At 41.5% G+C, this 15155-nt stretch overlaps 1 pseudogene; it reads right to left on the bottom strand.

Moving 5' to 3' along the window:
- Positions 1–14256: 14256 nt before the first annotated feature.
- On the bottom strand, positions 14257–14356 carry LOC144220746 (U6 spliceosomal RNA; annotated as a pseudogene).
- Between the last annotated feature and the right edge of the window lie 799 nt (positions 14357–15155).

Raw genomic sequence — 15155 nt, 5'->3', positions numbered from 1 at the left:
GAAATATATGCACGAGCCTATGTGCATGTGCACACACATACACACACATTTTTGTAACAGCACATATACTGTTTTCTACAACCGAGGCCAAGTTCTCAGTGCAAGTAGGACTCATGAAAGAAGAGGCCTGAGGCAGGTGCACCGGAGCTTAGCCCCTAAAGACCTGGATTGGAAACCCCCAAGCCCTTAACTCCATGCTCCGCAATTTCATCTTGGAGGAGTCTCTTGGTTCATGCACGCCCAAGTTTTTTCATGCTCAAAATGATGAGAATAATAATTTCTACCTTCAAGGATGGTTTCAAAAGTCAATGAGTTCATTCGAGATTGCTCAGCCTCAGCACTATTAATATTTGAGCCAAATAATTCTTTGCTGTGGAGGCTGATCTGGGCATGCAGGCTCCTTAGCAGGAATAGGGGGCATAGAGGTAAAAGAGAACAAGGAAGAAGTAACAATATTTACAAATCACCTAAGTGGGCATACTGTACATGACAAAACCCCAGCCGCATTTCAAAGTTATAGGTTAGGAAATCCGATTAATTTAGCATGATAACATTTGGGCTCCATACTACTGGAGCTGTATTAAATTAAACAAATTCTGTTTCTTTCTTCCTAGTAAAGGGGAGGGAAAAAAAGAAAATGAGTAACACATTAAATTGCCAGGATATTAATTATACAGAGCTACATATTAAATGTTATGCATCTAAGGAGCTAATTTTCTTCACAATGTTATTATTACTTGTTACTTGTATAGCACCATTGATGTAAACATACTGTTTTATAAATACTCCCGTAAAGTTTATTGCTTTTATATGAGCGTGCCATATAATTATGCATTTACCTTCTAATAAGCGATGTGAGAAGCACAGCTCACTCACGGCAAAACTCCACGGCGCTCGCATCCATCTGACTTTCTAAAAATCTCTGGGTAGCAACGTCAGGCATGTTGTGCGAGAGACAGAACTGGTATCATCTGAGTAAACAAGAGTCTCAAGAAAAATCTATTTTTGTTATTTTTTTTCTACTTTAAGGAAACAGGCCACTCTTTCTCAGAAAGAGTTTCACACCGTGGGGTATTTTTTGGAGGAGGGTATTTTTGGTTTTTTGTTTGCTCCTCCACTGGGCTGATCTATCCCTGTCAAGACAAGGCAGGTTGCACGTGGGTGGAAAGATAAACCACACTGAACGTTCTCGTTGTGAGTTAGGTCACCTTAAATACCGCATGGCAAGTTTTTTCAGAAGGGAGAAAATGCAACAAAAAGAAAACACACACACACACACACACACACACGATTGACAAGCCAACATGGATTCTATTCTAAAAGAAAACTTAGTCCTTCAGCTCCGATCACTCATGTGAGCAAAACCCATCCTGCCCTTTGTCTGCCATGGGCAGGGAAGATAGCGGGCAAAACGCCCAGTGGCTGGGCTCTCTCTGATGAAACAACCATTGATATACCCTGTGCAATTAGCCCGAGAGCAATTTCTACCTCAGATACATTAGCAGAAAGTCCCTTGGAGAATACAAGATAGTCACTATATTGGTCAAAAATATTAGCAACTTTGTGGCTCTTTTCCTTTGTCGTCCCCACATGGTTTGTAGTATTAGACACCTAAGACCCTGCAAATGTTTATTTTTAAAAAGTGCATTGAAGGTGTACACCAGATAGGACCCTGCATAGAGCAGGCAATAAATAATCTTCCCTTTCCATCATCAGGATTGAAGCCCTCACCTTTAACAACAAGGACAGCCTCACTACTTATTTATGTATTAAGAAAATGGCTCCAAAGTGAAAACCACACATCCCTGGGCTTGAGGGCAGGTCCACAGGAGCTTAGACCCTGAAGACCTGGATTTGAAACCCCCAAGTCTGAGGATGTTAGGTAGCGTGTGAACTTGTCAGATAGGGTTACAAGGCCTGAAAACCTTCCAGCTGAGGTCCTTGCAAATTGCAAAGAATAGAAGCCAATGGTAATGAGTGATGTTGATCTTTGAAAAATAAGTGGTGATTTGAAATAAAAAACAGATTGATCTGTTATTTGTTTATTATTTTTTAATGTGTATTGGTTGTTGAGAGATGGAGAGAGACAGAGAGCAATCAGGGGAGGAACAGAGATAGAGGGAGACACAGAATCCCAAGCAGAGCCCAGGCTCTGCACTGGCAGCAGTCAGCCCGATGCGGGGCTTGAGCTTCCTAATAGTGAGATCATGATCTGAGCCGAAGTTGGACGCTTAACCGACTGAGACTCCCAGGCGCCCCCAAGACAATCCTTTAAAAATCTCCATCACACAAGTTTTTAATGTATCTATCTTTTTGCCAGTCTAAGATATCTCTACAGGTATTTTAGTCTGGAGAAAAACTTCTGAAAATCTTTGTCAGAGTAACAGAATTCATCTAAAATACGTTTTTAACCTCTCTATATATCAATGATTTTACTTAATTCTCTATTTGAAAATAGATTTATAGTATACCTTGTTCAATCCATTTTCCCTGTCAGATACAATGTCTTCCCAATGGGAAGGGTCAAAAATCCTCAGCCAAGTGAAGGAGGAGGTCACAATGTGGGAAGGATCAGGATGCTTAGAGAGGAAGGCACCCTTTCCTCCCTTCTCACCCCTGGGGCAGTGAGTCACCAACTCAAGAGAAGTCCTGCAATACTATTACTAACCATTCACTCAGAGAATTCATTCATTCTGTTCACTCAGAGTTGTAACTTCAGTTTTTTTTTTCATAGTTTGAAATAAATACTTGAGGGATTTGCCAAAACTCTGATCACCTCAAATAGAAGTTGAGATAATTTAACACTTGATATGGCGAGAAGCACGTTTCTAAGGGAAAAAATGTAAAACAAGAAAGTTTATCTAAGTAGTACGAGACAATAATTTAGATCAGAAATGGAAACGCATTACAGTAAAGTGATGCAAATAGAAAGGAAAGCAAGTGCATAGCTGGTAACTGTGTGCTTCATGTTAAGAAAGTAGCGATCTAGTTCCTTTCATATGGGAACCACCAGATATGTCTCTGATTTATACCGTTTTCCTACACCTGGAAACTTCATGTGTGAACAATCTGTTCTCATCTTTGGGGGCTCAGGGCAAAACCAGCTCGGTGTGAGGTCCACGGGACATTGCAGTACCAAGATCAAGTCTTAGAGTAAATTCTACACAGGAATTACACCGGGCTTTGGTGAGATTACAAAACAACAGAAATCAGATCCTCAACCTGCCTTCTCTGTTCTCAACAATTTGAGCTGATATATGGGTGCTAATTGTTACCTCTTGAATCTCGTTGTGGCACTTTCCGGGACAGTTCCCAATTAAAATCTCCTGGTCTATTGAAAGCGCATCTGTTAGCACACAGAGAGTGAGCAGTGCTAAAATGGTGGTGCTGAGGAGACAGGGCAGGGCGCCTGATCAGGGCTGAGGGGCTGCTGCAGGCTCCTTACAGAAAGGGATTTTAATCATGAGTGGGACTTAATTTGGTGAAAGTGAATTGGGAGGGCAGAGCTCCAGGCAGACCAGATAACAGATAGAAAGGTTTGGTGTCAAAGAGCCTCGAACATCTAGGAGCTTAAAGAATCTCTNGGGGCGGTCCAAACAGTTGAGTAGGAGCCAATCCTAACGTCTAAGCACCCTGACATACTTCTAAGCAGGAGCACTTCATCCTGGGAGGGATCTTCTAGATTAAGGGAGGAATCCAGAGAGAGGAACATTGAGCCGTGTCCCATGAAGGGCATCTCAACCTGACAATGGGCAGGTTGTCTATTCCAGGACCTTCCTCCTCAGGTCCAGAGGCCACTCATGGTCAGGAGACAAATGGTGTTAACGAAGAGATTCTAATGAATAAATGTACCTAATGAAAGGACTTAACATTAGGAAAGACAAAAATGCTTGATTGTTTCTGATTAAGTCTACAGATTAATATTTAATTGAAAACATTAAAATGTCATTACAATATCTTTTTCACCCGATACATTTTTTTTCCATTTAAAAAATCTAATCACGCGTCTAAAATCTTTGATGAATAGTGAAAAGCAAAAACAGAAACAAAAACAAAAACCTCATAATTTCCTGCTTCCACTAGTCCAGTTCCAAATTCTTTAACAAATCTTCAGTGGATTTTCTTCTAGTTTTTTTCCCCTCATGAGTGGGCATTTCCCCACATTCATACTCATATCATGTATATAGTTGTAACCTTAATTTTCCCATAACATCATACCAGAGACATTTTCCTTATTAGAATTCCTTAACGATCATTTTAAATAAAAAGAAAATATTTGATCTAAAAATGCACTCTATCTCTCTTCCTGTTCCATAGATGATGATCACCATTTTGCTCTTATACATGATCTATTTATGTAAAATTTCCTAGTGTTTTTGGATTATTCATTTGGGATTGGTTCCTAGACATGGAATTTCTACTCTGTGTGTATCAATACACTTATATCCCTTTGTTCATATTACAAAATATTTTCCAAGTGGATTCTACCAATTTATGCTCAGACCAGATGCTCCGGAAGGCAAGCCTTCTGGAGGACAAGTGAAGACTTCCGGCCACACTGTGTTCCACGTTGTATCATCCTTCCTGGTGGAGAAGGGGAGCTTGATCCTTGCGGATGCTTCTGACCGCCCAGCGGAGGTTACACAGTGGAGATGAAAAGATGGTGCTTCCGGGCCCATGTTCACCTTTAAGTCATCGGGAATCAGATCTCCACGGCCTCTTTATGCATCTCAGAACATGCCTCCAAAAGCACTTACACAGCAGCCATGGAAACTAGTGTCTCTCGCCAGGGCAAAGGGCAGATTTGTTTTCTGAGCAGGGTCTTAAAGCTAAGTGTCCCTCAGAGGGCAAAGCCGGGCAGGTTTTGCTAGAAGCCCTCTCACACTGAGGTTTCCTGAACTCATTTCTTAGCTGTGACACAGACCCAGGTGTGGACAACGTGCCTCTGGGCCCTCCGCATGGCCCCAGGAGCCGTGAGGGACAAGCGGAGCGGGTGCGAACGTGAGGTTCATGCTGCCTGCTGTGTGTGGATGCTAAGCCAAGTCCACGTGGGTTCACCCTTTCCTCACCAACTGAATCTCCAGAAGGGTGGTGGTGGCGAGTCAGGGCAGCAGCTGTAGATGCCCCTGCTGCTCGGGGGGCATGCTGGACCAAAGACAAGTCATGTGAACACAGACCACTGATATCGCTGCCCAAGAAAGGGCAGAAAACAGGACCTGGCTTCTGAGGAGGACTGTTAATTTTATCAATTTCTCAAGGGCCTGCATTAGAGCCATTTGTATTTGCTTATAGGGGAGTACGAGGGATAAATGCTGAGACTCTGGGATCAAACATACTTAGACTCAACTGTCTGTTTCACTGCTTACTCTCTGAATGACCTTGAACATGCTACTCTCCTCTCCAAGCCTCAGTTCCCCATGTATGTAATGGGAGTAATAAGGGAATCCCACAGATTTGTTTAATGAGGTATAAGGCACATGGTATGTAGAACAGCTCATAGTATGTACTAAATGTATATTAACTATTAATATTTTGGGAACTTGATTACAGGATTTGAGCAGATTTTTAGTCTCCCAAGGTTACAAAGGTTGATTACAACCAGATAGTTTGGAATACAGAGAAATCTCAGTTGGTAATCAACTTATTTCTGTAATTTTACTGAAGAAAAAAGGAGAATCCAAATAGTGACCTGCTTTCTGCTGAACTAGACACAGGACTATCACCAGGAAATCACCAGGATACAGGACACTCAATATCAGCTCATTTAACCTGCCTGACAGAATCTTAATTTCCCTGTGATCATCAAGTCAGATCTTGCCTACTAAAATCACAGGAGACGGCATGAAAAGCAGCAATAGGGTAAAACATAAAGGCACAGGCATGAACATCCCATAAAGAAAAGGTAGGCCAGCTCAGAAAGTAAAATGCTAGTCATTCGCAAATGTTGAGTAAAATTAGACAATGCAACTCAAAAGTGTCTGCACACACATTATACTGTTGTATAAATTACAAAACTTATGATTACAAGCACTCAGATCCTATAGAAATGTAAACCAATATGAATTAATAATGTAAAGTAATACATTAAATACTCCACAAAGTGATTCAACAATTCCTGGTGATTTTATCTAGTGTCTCTGCCACCTCAGTGTGATGGCTCCTTGGTCACCGTGATGGGGAAGAGGACTCGATGTCTGCCTCCAGCCTTCTGTATTGCAGCCCAGAACTAGCGTTCATTCTTACATCCACAGCCCAGTGGCAACAACTAACAAGTCACAGGGACCGGAGGATGGGAAACAGACTTAGCGCTTGAGGAGTTCCACTCTTTCTGGCGCAGTCCAAAATATAATTGGTCCATTCTGTTCCCTGGATGACTTCTAAGAAGACTTCTAACTAACGTGTAACTTCACGTAACTTCTAGCTAACATGTAACTTCTAACTAAGCTGTAACTTCTAACACATAATACATGTAGAAAAGAGTTTCATGCAAAAGTTACTTAGAATCTTATTTAAAAAAAAACTAGTGCTTAATCTGATAAAAGGCTCATTACCCACAGAACTCAAATATTGCAAACACGCCATTATGTAGAAGGAATAAACAAGATTTCACTGTTTTGAATGTTGGATAAGACCATATAGACTAGTTACATAAAAAAGAACATTCTTCTATTTGCAGCCAATTTGCACACACACACACACACACACACACACACTGTATTCGCCAGGATTGCGTGCACCTACGGGTGCCCATGGAGCTGAGCTGAAAGTGTAGTAAGAGGAAAAGTCACACCACCCTCTCTCCAGTTGGTTTTCAGCCGCTCTCCTCACCAACAATGGTGCAGACATACCCTTGTGCGGATCAGCTTTCGTTCCAGGGAGAAAACACAAGAGGAGTGCTGTGACGTGTGTAGCCCTGTGCTGGTCCTCGTCTAATGTCTAAATCCCACGGCGTGTTTTCCCAGTCTCAGTCCTGCCTGAACATTATTCTCTTTACTTTCAGATTTGCCCTCCTTTCCTGCTCACTTGTTGTCTCTTTTCTGTTTATCTATTTATTTTGAGAGAAAGAGACGGAGAGAGAGGGAGAGAGAGGGGAAGGGAGAGAGAGGGAGAGAGAGGGAGACTATGGGGGGGTGGTTGCAGAGAAAGAGGGGACAGGGGATCTGAAGCAACCTCTGTGCTGAGAACAGACAGCCTGATGTGGGGCTTGAACTCCCAAACCGTGAGATCATGACCTGAGCCAAAGTCAACGAACTGAGCCACCCAGGTGCCCCCTCACCTATAGTTTTGTGTTGAGGTGAGTAGATGATAGAGCTCAGAGAGTCAAAAGTTCCTAGAGTGAGGGATCTTTTTAACACTGATAAGACTTACCATCTACTAAAAGTCAAGTATTAAGACTTACCATCTATTAAAAGTCAACTATTAAAACAATGAGCCAAGTATGTTCCTAATATTAACCCTGTTCCTCAAGTACTCGTACTAGTGTATGAAATGGGTGTCTCTGCCTATTTCCCAGATCCTCCCCCATGCCGATTGTGGCATCTGGCACAGAGCAGAATCTCAAAAATAATGTATAATAAAAGAATAAGTGAATAAAGGTTGTTTTTGGAAAATAACACTAATTACGAAACCCTTTCTACTGGCACGAAGTAGAGTATTTCCTTTAGCATCAACATGGTTATCTTAGTGCTCAGCAACCCTGATGTGGACACAGGGCAGTGTTCGTTCACAGGAAGTGGATATTTCAGAGTACAGCTCATGTCTCTGGAGTTGTTGATTGAATCGGTCTTGGATTTTAAAACTGATAGAAGTGCAGTAACCAAGGGTTAGGGGCTGGCTGGTTGGCTTCCTCGGACTAAAGCAACACCTACATCATCAAGCCTCTTCCTTCTGCTGCCAAAGAATTAAAAAAATTGGTTTGACATTTGATTCTTGATAATCCATGACTTGGGAGCGGGGAGGGAGAGATGACGCAAAGCACAATCACCTACCCTGATTTTTAAGGAAGAATTGGTAAGCTTCTTTACTTTGAATGTGCTGGTGTCTGTCATTTGAGAAAGTCACCCTAAACCACATTCTGAAACTATTCAATGAAAAAGAGACTCAGAAATGATTGTGTCTCTGCCAGTCTATCCTTTTCTTATAATTGTGCAGGATGACTTCACCGCTTAGAAAGATAGGTCACTGCCATGGTCACCATAATCACCATCATCATCATTATCATCATGGTCATTGTCTCTTCATTTACTGAACAACTACTGGGTGCCACGGCCTCCATTTATCACTCTTATTGCTTGACTGCTATACAACAATCTTGAGCTAAGTACCAATATTCTCATATTTTGGAAGAGGAAGCCAAGGCTTAAGGAATTAAGTTAATTTATAAAAGTCATATAAACTTTTTTATGTGACAAAACTAGATTAAAGTGACAAAACAAGATCAAAACCCAAGTTTGCACAACTCTGGACCCTCTGGCTTATATGTTATCCCGTGGATCAAACCACAGTTTCACTTTATTTGATTTTGCACTTCAATCCATTATTTCAGAGGATGGAAGAAAAATTTAATTATAAAAACTTTTGTCTGAAAATAAATTATCTCCCAACTTCTATTTGTTAAAAACAGGCAGAAGAGAAAACACAAATGAAAACTGCCATGATGGGGTGCCTGGGTGGCTCCGTCGGTTAAGCGCCCCACTCTTGGTTTTTGCTCGGGTCATGATCTTACAGTTTATGAATTCGAGCCCCGCGTCGGGCTCTGCACTGGCAGTGTGGTACTTGCTTGGGATTCTCTCTCTCCCTCTCTCTGCCCCTCTCCCACTTGCTCTCCCTCTTTTTCTCAAAATAAATAAAACTTTGAAAAAGAGAAAGAAAATCGCCATGATGTAAACAGAAGTGACAACAAAGACACACAGCTGAGAGTGTCCTGCAAGGGTCTGCTCATTTGCTCAGGAAAATATCCAGAAGTCTGGTCTGCTCTGTTCACAGGTCCCACCACATTATGTTGCAGCTTCAACTTTTTTTTTTTTTTCTCTGCTTCAAGTTTACATAGGTTGAGTGCATTGGTGGCTAGCTCCCCACAAATCCTCAATGCGAGGTAGTATACTTTGGCAATCCTTTGCATGCCTTGATCATTGCATTTCATGAGGGATGCTTTCTGACAGCCACCTCTGGATAGTTCTGGCTGCTCTGCTCCTTTGCTTTTGGATGGTGGCCCTTTATTGGTATAAATGTGAGTGGTCGTTTTAGTGATTGCTGGATTGCAATGGAAAGTTGTACCAGGATTCCAAGAGAACCTTAGCCTGCTCCTAACGAGCCCTGTGTAGCTCTGAGATGGCTCTTCAGATTTAGATAGGCATCTAGAAGCTGAAGGAATAGCAAGAGGAAGCCATTTCCCTTCCTTCCAAAGCCTTAGAGCAATGCTCAGAGCACACGTAGAATTCTCTTTGTTCTAGCAACTACTTTCCTGGGTTTGTTCGAAAACCTAAATCAAGCAAGCCCGGGCTTTCATAAGTGGCGTGGTTGGGGCTGAAACTGAAAGCTCTGGTTCGAATGATGCAGGTCTATTGAAAGTTTTATGCATGTGTGTTCTGTAATGAAGCAATCATGAAATCGAAATCATGAAATGACTGGCTGCTCACTGCCTTTCCATTTTCCAAGTAATTATTTGACTGCTCTGGAGTTTAGGGCAGCCTACCTCGGCTATTTTTTAAAAGCTTTCATGAAGGTGACAAAAAGAAACATTTCTAAGTTAGGCTAAAGGTAGAGTGCACTCAAAAGATGCAAAGGGATGCAAAAGATGCTGGAATAAACACTGTGCTTCTTTTTATTGGGGTCTTATAAAATTTTGGATAGCTGAGTACAATATGAGAACAACATTGGGAGAATTCTTTCCTAATTTCAGAAACCCTCCACGATCTAAGAAATGCTTTTTAATTATATTTTGGCTTTCATAAGAGTTGGACCATCACCAGACATTATCTCTTTCAATCTGATACTTTAGAGATTGGTAGTGAGCCAATGCAGCCCACCCTTGTTTTTCTAAATAAACTTTTATCAGAACACAACCACACCCTGCTCTCTTTACGTCTCTTCTATGGAAGTTTTTCATGCTACAAAGGCAGAGTTGAGTAGATGCAACAGAGACTTGGGGGTCTGCAGACAGCAATGAAATACTTACTATCTGCCCTTTACAGAAGAAGTTTGATGATCCTGGTTTAAATAAAACAGACATTGTGGTAACAGGAGTTAGGCTTGTGTATATTTCTAAAATAGGACTAAATACAAACCTTAAAATTCTGAACTGCCATTATTTTCAAACACATTCCATATATAGCTGCTAAAAAGAGTGCTTTATCACTTTTTTTACTTCTTAACAAAATTCACTAAAGAAAAAACTAACATAAGGAGAAGACCTGTGTGTGGACAAAGTGTATATGACCATGGATCTCAGAAAGGTTTTGAGAAGCGAACACTGCTCAGTTCGTTCCTGATCAATCCATTTCCTATTGGCAAATGAGACAAATGGCCTCAGACAAGGTATCCTGGCCAGCGAGATCGAAGATGTGTATCGAAGAGCTCACCCCCACTCTTTAGCACAGGGGTCCTCAACATCAGAAATACCGCTTCATGTCAGAAATACATGGGGACAGTAAGCAGCCACCAATGCCAAGTCCCGCCATAGACCAGTTGAATCAAAGGGTCTGGCTCTGTGGCTAGGCTAGCAGAATTGTTTAAAGTTCTCCAGGTGATTCTCCTGAGCCAACGGAGTCTAGAAACCCCTGGGCCTAGGAATGGAGGAAGCTGCTTGTAATGAGGAAGCTTCTTAACTTCTTCGGCTTCTTTCTTTCAGTCTGCAAATTGAGGGAATGGAAATGAATTCCTCGGAGGTCATTCCTGTCTGTGATTATAAATTCAGCTCAATTGAATGACATCCATTTCCCCAGAAGAGGAAGAGTGACAATTGTGACACCCTCTCTTACCAAGACATAGGCAGAACAGGAATTGAACTCATCTCCCTGGGAACCTGGGAAAGAAGATCTGATGGTGTTCATATTGCCACTCAGTGGCTTCACACTTCGGATGGGGGAGAAGCAGCGTGGGTACCAGATCACCGCTGTTCTTACAGGCATCTGCAAGCCTGCCCGTTCTGGTTCATTTCTGTTTTCGGCAGTAACTCAACAAGTGCTCTGAGCCTCGCACTGGGCAGAGAAAACGATGGAGCATTGCATGTGAGAATATTTAACCTTGGTCAGATTAAGATGGGTCACACTCTGCTTCTGCCACTTCTTAGCTGTGAGACATGACTTCTTTATTCTCTTCTGGACATCGGTTTCCTCATCTGCAACACAGGGGTTAATAACCATCTCTATTCTAGGGTCATGATGAGCATTGAGTAGAATAATGCTTAGGAAAAGCTTAGCTTAGCACAGATCTGGTCACAATACAGGTTAAAACAAACAATGGTACACTACTGTTATAATCATTACCACTGTCATTACTACTGTTACGATGATGCTTTAATAGCCAAATAAATTAAAGTTCCCAGCTATCAATGATTTTACATCTGTTGTTACCAAAGACACTTTGGAAACCTGATTTTATTAATATCTTGTGCACTTTATAACAGCAAGATGGGAAGGAACCTTTTTATGTCAAACATTTTAGACCTTCGCAGTAATAGCAGAGGACAACAAACATATCAGTGTGCAAACTTACTCCCGTTCTGTCCCCCACTGCAGAACGCACAGCTGCCTCTGTGCCCATCGTACTGTTACTTTACAAGTGCAGGTCCATTACCAATGTACGGTATTGTTTGCAATGTTTTTAAACTTCATATAAATGTTTCTTATTATATGCATAAACATGAAACCTATTTTTTTGGCTCAACATTATGTTTTTGAGATTTATTCACATCAATGCGTGCAACTCGATTCCATCCACTCTAACTGCTATGGTCTATACTATTTTATGATTTTGCCGCAATTTATTTGTCCTTTCTTGTGTTGATGGATATTTGGGTTGTTTCCATTATTCCATAGTAAAGAAGTGGTTCAACGTCCATCTAAGAACTTATGTCCGTGTGTGCCATGTGAGAATTTTTGAGGACTAGCTAAGGCATAGGACGGGCATATCTCTAACTTCTGTCTTCTTCCTTGGTTCTTCCTCATCTCCTAGATGTTGGAATGTTCGTGTGCCCAGAGCCCAGTCCTCACACCTCTGCTTTCCTCTATCTGCCCTAATCATTAGGAGATGTCATCTGGTGTTAACCTTAATCACCCAAGAGTACCATCTCCAGTCTGGATATAAGTCCCAAAGTCTGCCTTCACATATGCACTTGTTCACTTAATACCTCTTCTTAGATGTCTGAAAGGAATGTACGTGATGTACATCATGAGCGTTCACAAATGTGTCTCTGTTCCAGGCACACACCCATTGTGTTTCTCATAACACCTTTTTAAAAAGAATCTTTGTAATTTTATTTATTTTTTTTATTTGAGTATAGTTGTCACACAATGTTATATTAACTTCATGTATACACTATAGTAATTTGACAAGTTTGTACATTATGCTATGCTCACAAGTGTAGCTACCTCATAACACTTAACACTGAGGTAGGAGAATGTGACTGCTCATCAAGAAAATAAGAAATCTGTTAAATGTACTATGTTTTCCTGGGAAGCTAACTCACAGAGATTTGGTGCAAGAGGCTATGGGGGCCAAGCCTTCAGGGTCTCATCTGTAAGGGATTGAGGGAAGGAGAATTGGGAAAAGTTCATTCCAATGTAATTACCACAGAGCCTTAGTTAATCCCACGAGGGCTTCTGAGGCTGGGATGGACCATCAGAGTTGTTCCAAATTGAGTCAAGAGCTGCCTACGTCCCTCCATGTCAGCTATCACTGGAAGTGGGTGCTTCAGGGAGAAGACATTTCCATGGGCTAGATGGATCCTTTTATAGGAGACAATCCATACAGAGTCATATCAGGGGTCCCATCAGGACTCAACTCTCTAACAGCAGGGATAATGAATGCTTCAGACCCCATCATTCACAGATAACACACCACTGTCTCCACTGCACATCCACAACCTGAGGCAGGAGGACACTTCCCACTTTTCTAATCTCGCAGCTGCCTTCAACAGTGAGCGTGAAGGCTGTGAGTAGGAAGGGCAGAGCCACGTTACTAAGTCATTGCATGAAAAGCGGTTGTCCTGGAGAATTGTCAAATCTACGATGGGCATGGCATCAGTGGGAAATAAACCTGTGCCTTATACCACTGAGATTTGTTTTTGTCACCACAGCATATGCCTGGTCAAACTGACCGCTTCAACGCCTCAAAACAAATATGTGCAAAACCAAGTTCTTGATTCCACCTCTCCTCCAAATGTACTCCTTTCTACAGTCTTCAGGATCTTGCTTAATGGAAATTCCATTCTTCTAATTCATAAATTAAAAACTCGGGTGCCACACTGAGTCTATCATAAAGCCAGTTCTCCGTTTAGCATAGAGTCAGGAGTTATTCATGCCTCACACCTGCAGCATTACGTCTGGTCCAAGCCGCAGACATCTCTCTCCCCGATTATTGCAGTAACCCCCTAACTGATGTCCTGCTTCTCCACTCACTGCCCTCTATTTTAGCAAAGAAGACAAGGTGCTCTTGTGGGACCACAGTCTTCAAGGAGCTCCATCTCACTCAGAGTAAAAGCCAAATCTTTCAAGGAGCCACAAGGCATTATGTCATCTGGCCCTATGTTACTTCCCCAGCCTCATCTAGTATTGTTCTCATGCTGCTTCACTGACTTCCTTGCACTTTACCAGCTCACTGGGCACAATTCTCCCTCAGAACATTTGTGTTCATTGTCCCCCTCAGCCTGAAATGATCTCCCCCAGCTAGAGATTTCTCACTTCCTTTAGGGCTTTACACAGCTGTCATCTTACATATAAAAGAACCACCACATACATATAAAAGAACCTATTATGCTTTATTGTGCTCTAGAATATTTGTCATCATGAGACATATTGTAAATATTTTTCAATAAAAGATTAGCCTCACAAGGGCAGGACTTTCTGTATTACTTACGGCTGTAGCTGCCATACCTAGAATAGCCATTCTTACACTGGGTATATATTTGCTGAATAAATAAATTGAATATATGAGGCTGCTCATTTGTACTAATGGTTTATATATTATATCGGATTTTCTATGAGAAACATATTATATTTGTATTTAAGAGCAATTTTAGCTCTTAAAACTTTTTTTAAAAATATGCTTCATGAATTTGTATCATCCTTGTACGGGGGCCATGCTAATCTACTCTGTGTGGTTCCAACTTTAGTCTATGTGCTGTCACAGTGAGCACTGTTACTGAAATCTTAAAAACTTTCATCTCTTTTCTTTTTTCTTTTCACATTGCAATGGCTGAGACCACCAGTTCAACACCTGAGGATTTTTTCCTATGAAAGAGAGCTGAATTTTATCGAGTTAGTTTTCTGTCTCTACGGAAAGGATCGTGTGGTTTTCTAATAATTAATTGATTTCTGATATTTAACCATCCTTAGATCCCTGTAATACCCTGACTGATCTTTGAAATCTATGTCAGAATACAGAGGTCGAGAGACATGGGCCACAGACTCTGACAGAGAGAGGTCTAGTTACCACCCCTTAGAGACAACTCTTCCCATATCACAGACTGTTCCACTGATGGGTATGGTGTCCCTGGAAGCTTTTTTTCAGGCAAAATCAATACTTTGAGGAGCCTGACAGATATTGTGAAGCAGCAGAACAGGCTGGAGAGTAAGTTTGGGACACAGGAGAGCTTCCCTTAGAAGACAGTGAGTGGTCAGGGATTAATGAATATCAATAGATTCTTACCTTTGCCACATAGAAATGGAGCCTGTGTGTTGATAGATCACCTGATATTTGGTCAGAGACTGGGGCATTTAAAGCATAAACTAATTTTAAGTGCTTTTCATTAATTTACCTTTCTAAAATGGTCCAAGCATAATATATGCCTGGGCAAAGTGAAGACTAAGAGTTCAAGATCTCCAGTGTACTAGAATGAGTTTGTGTCCTTCTCTGCTTTTGATTCTTTGATCTTGATTCCTCATCTATAAATCGTGGATAACAATAACTGTCTCACTGAGTTGTGGTGGTGATTA

This window comes from Crocuta crocuta, unplaced genomic scaffold (assembly GCF_008692635.1).
Source record: "Crocuta crocuta isolate KB4526 unplaced genomic scaffold, BGI_CrCroc_1.0 scaffold129, whole genome shotgun sequence".
Classification (NCBI taxonomy): domain Eukaryota; kingdom Metazoa; phylum Chordata; class Mammalia; order Carnivora; family Hyaenidae; genus Crocuta; species Crocuta crocuta.
This window is presented reverse-complemented; position numbering and strand designations above follow the sequence as displayed.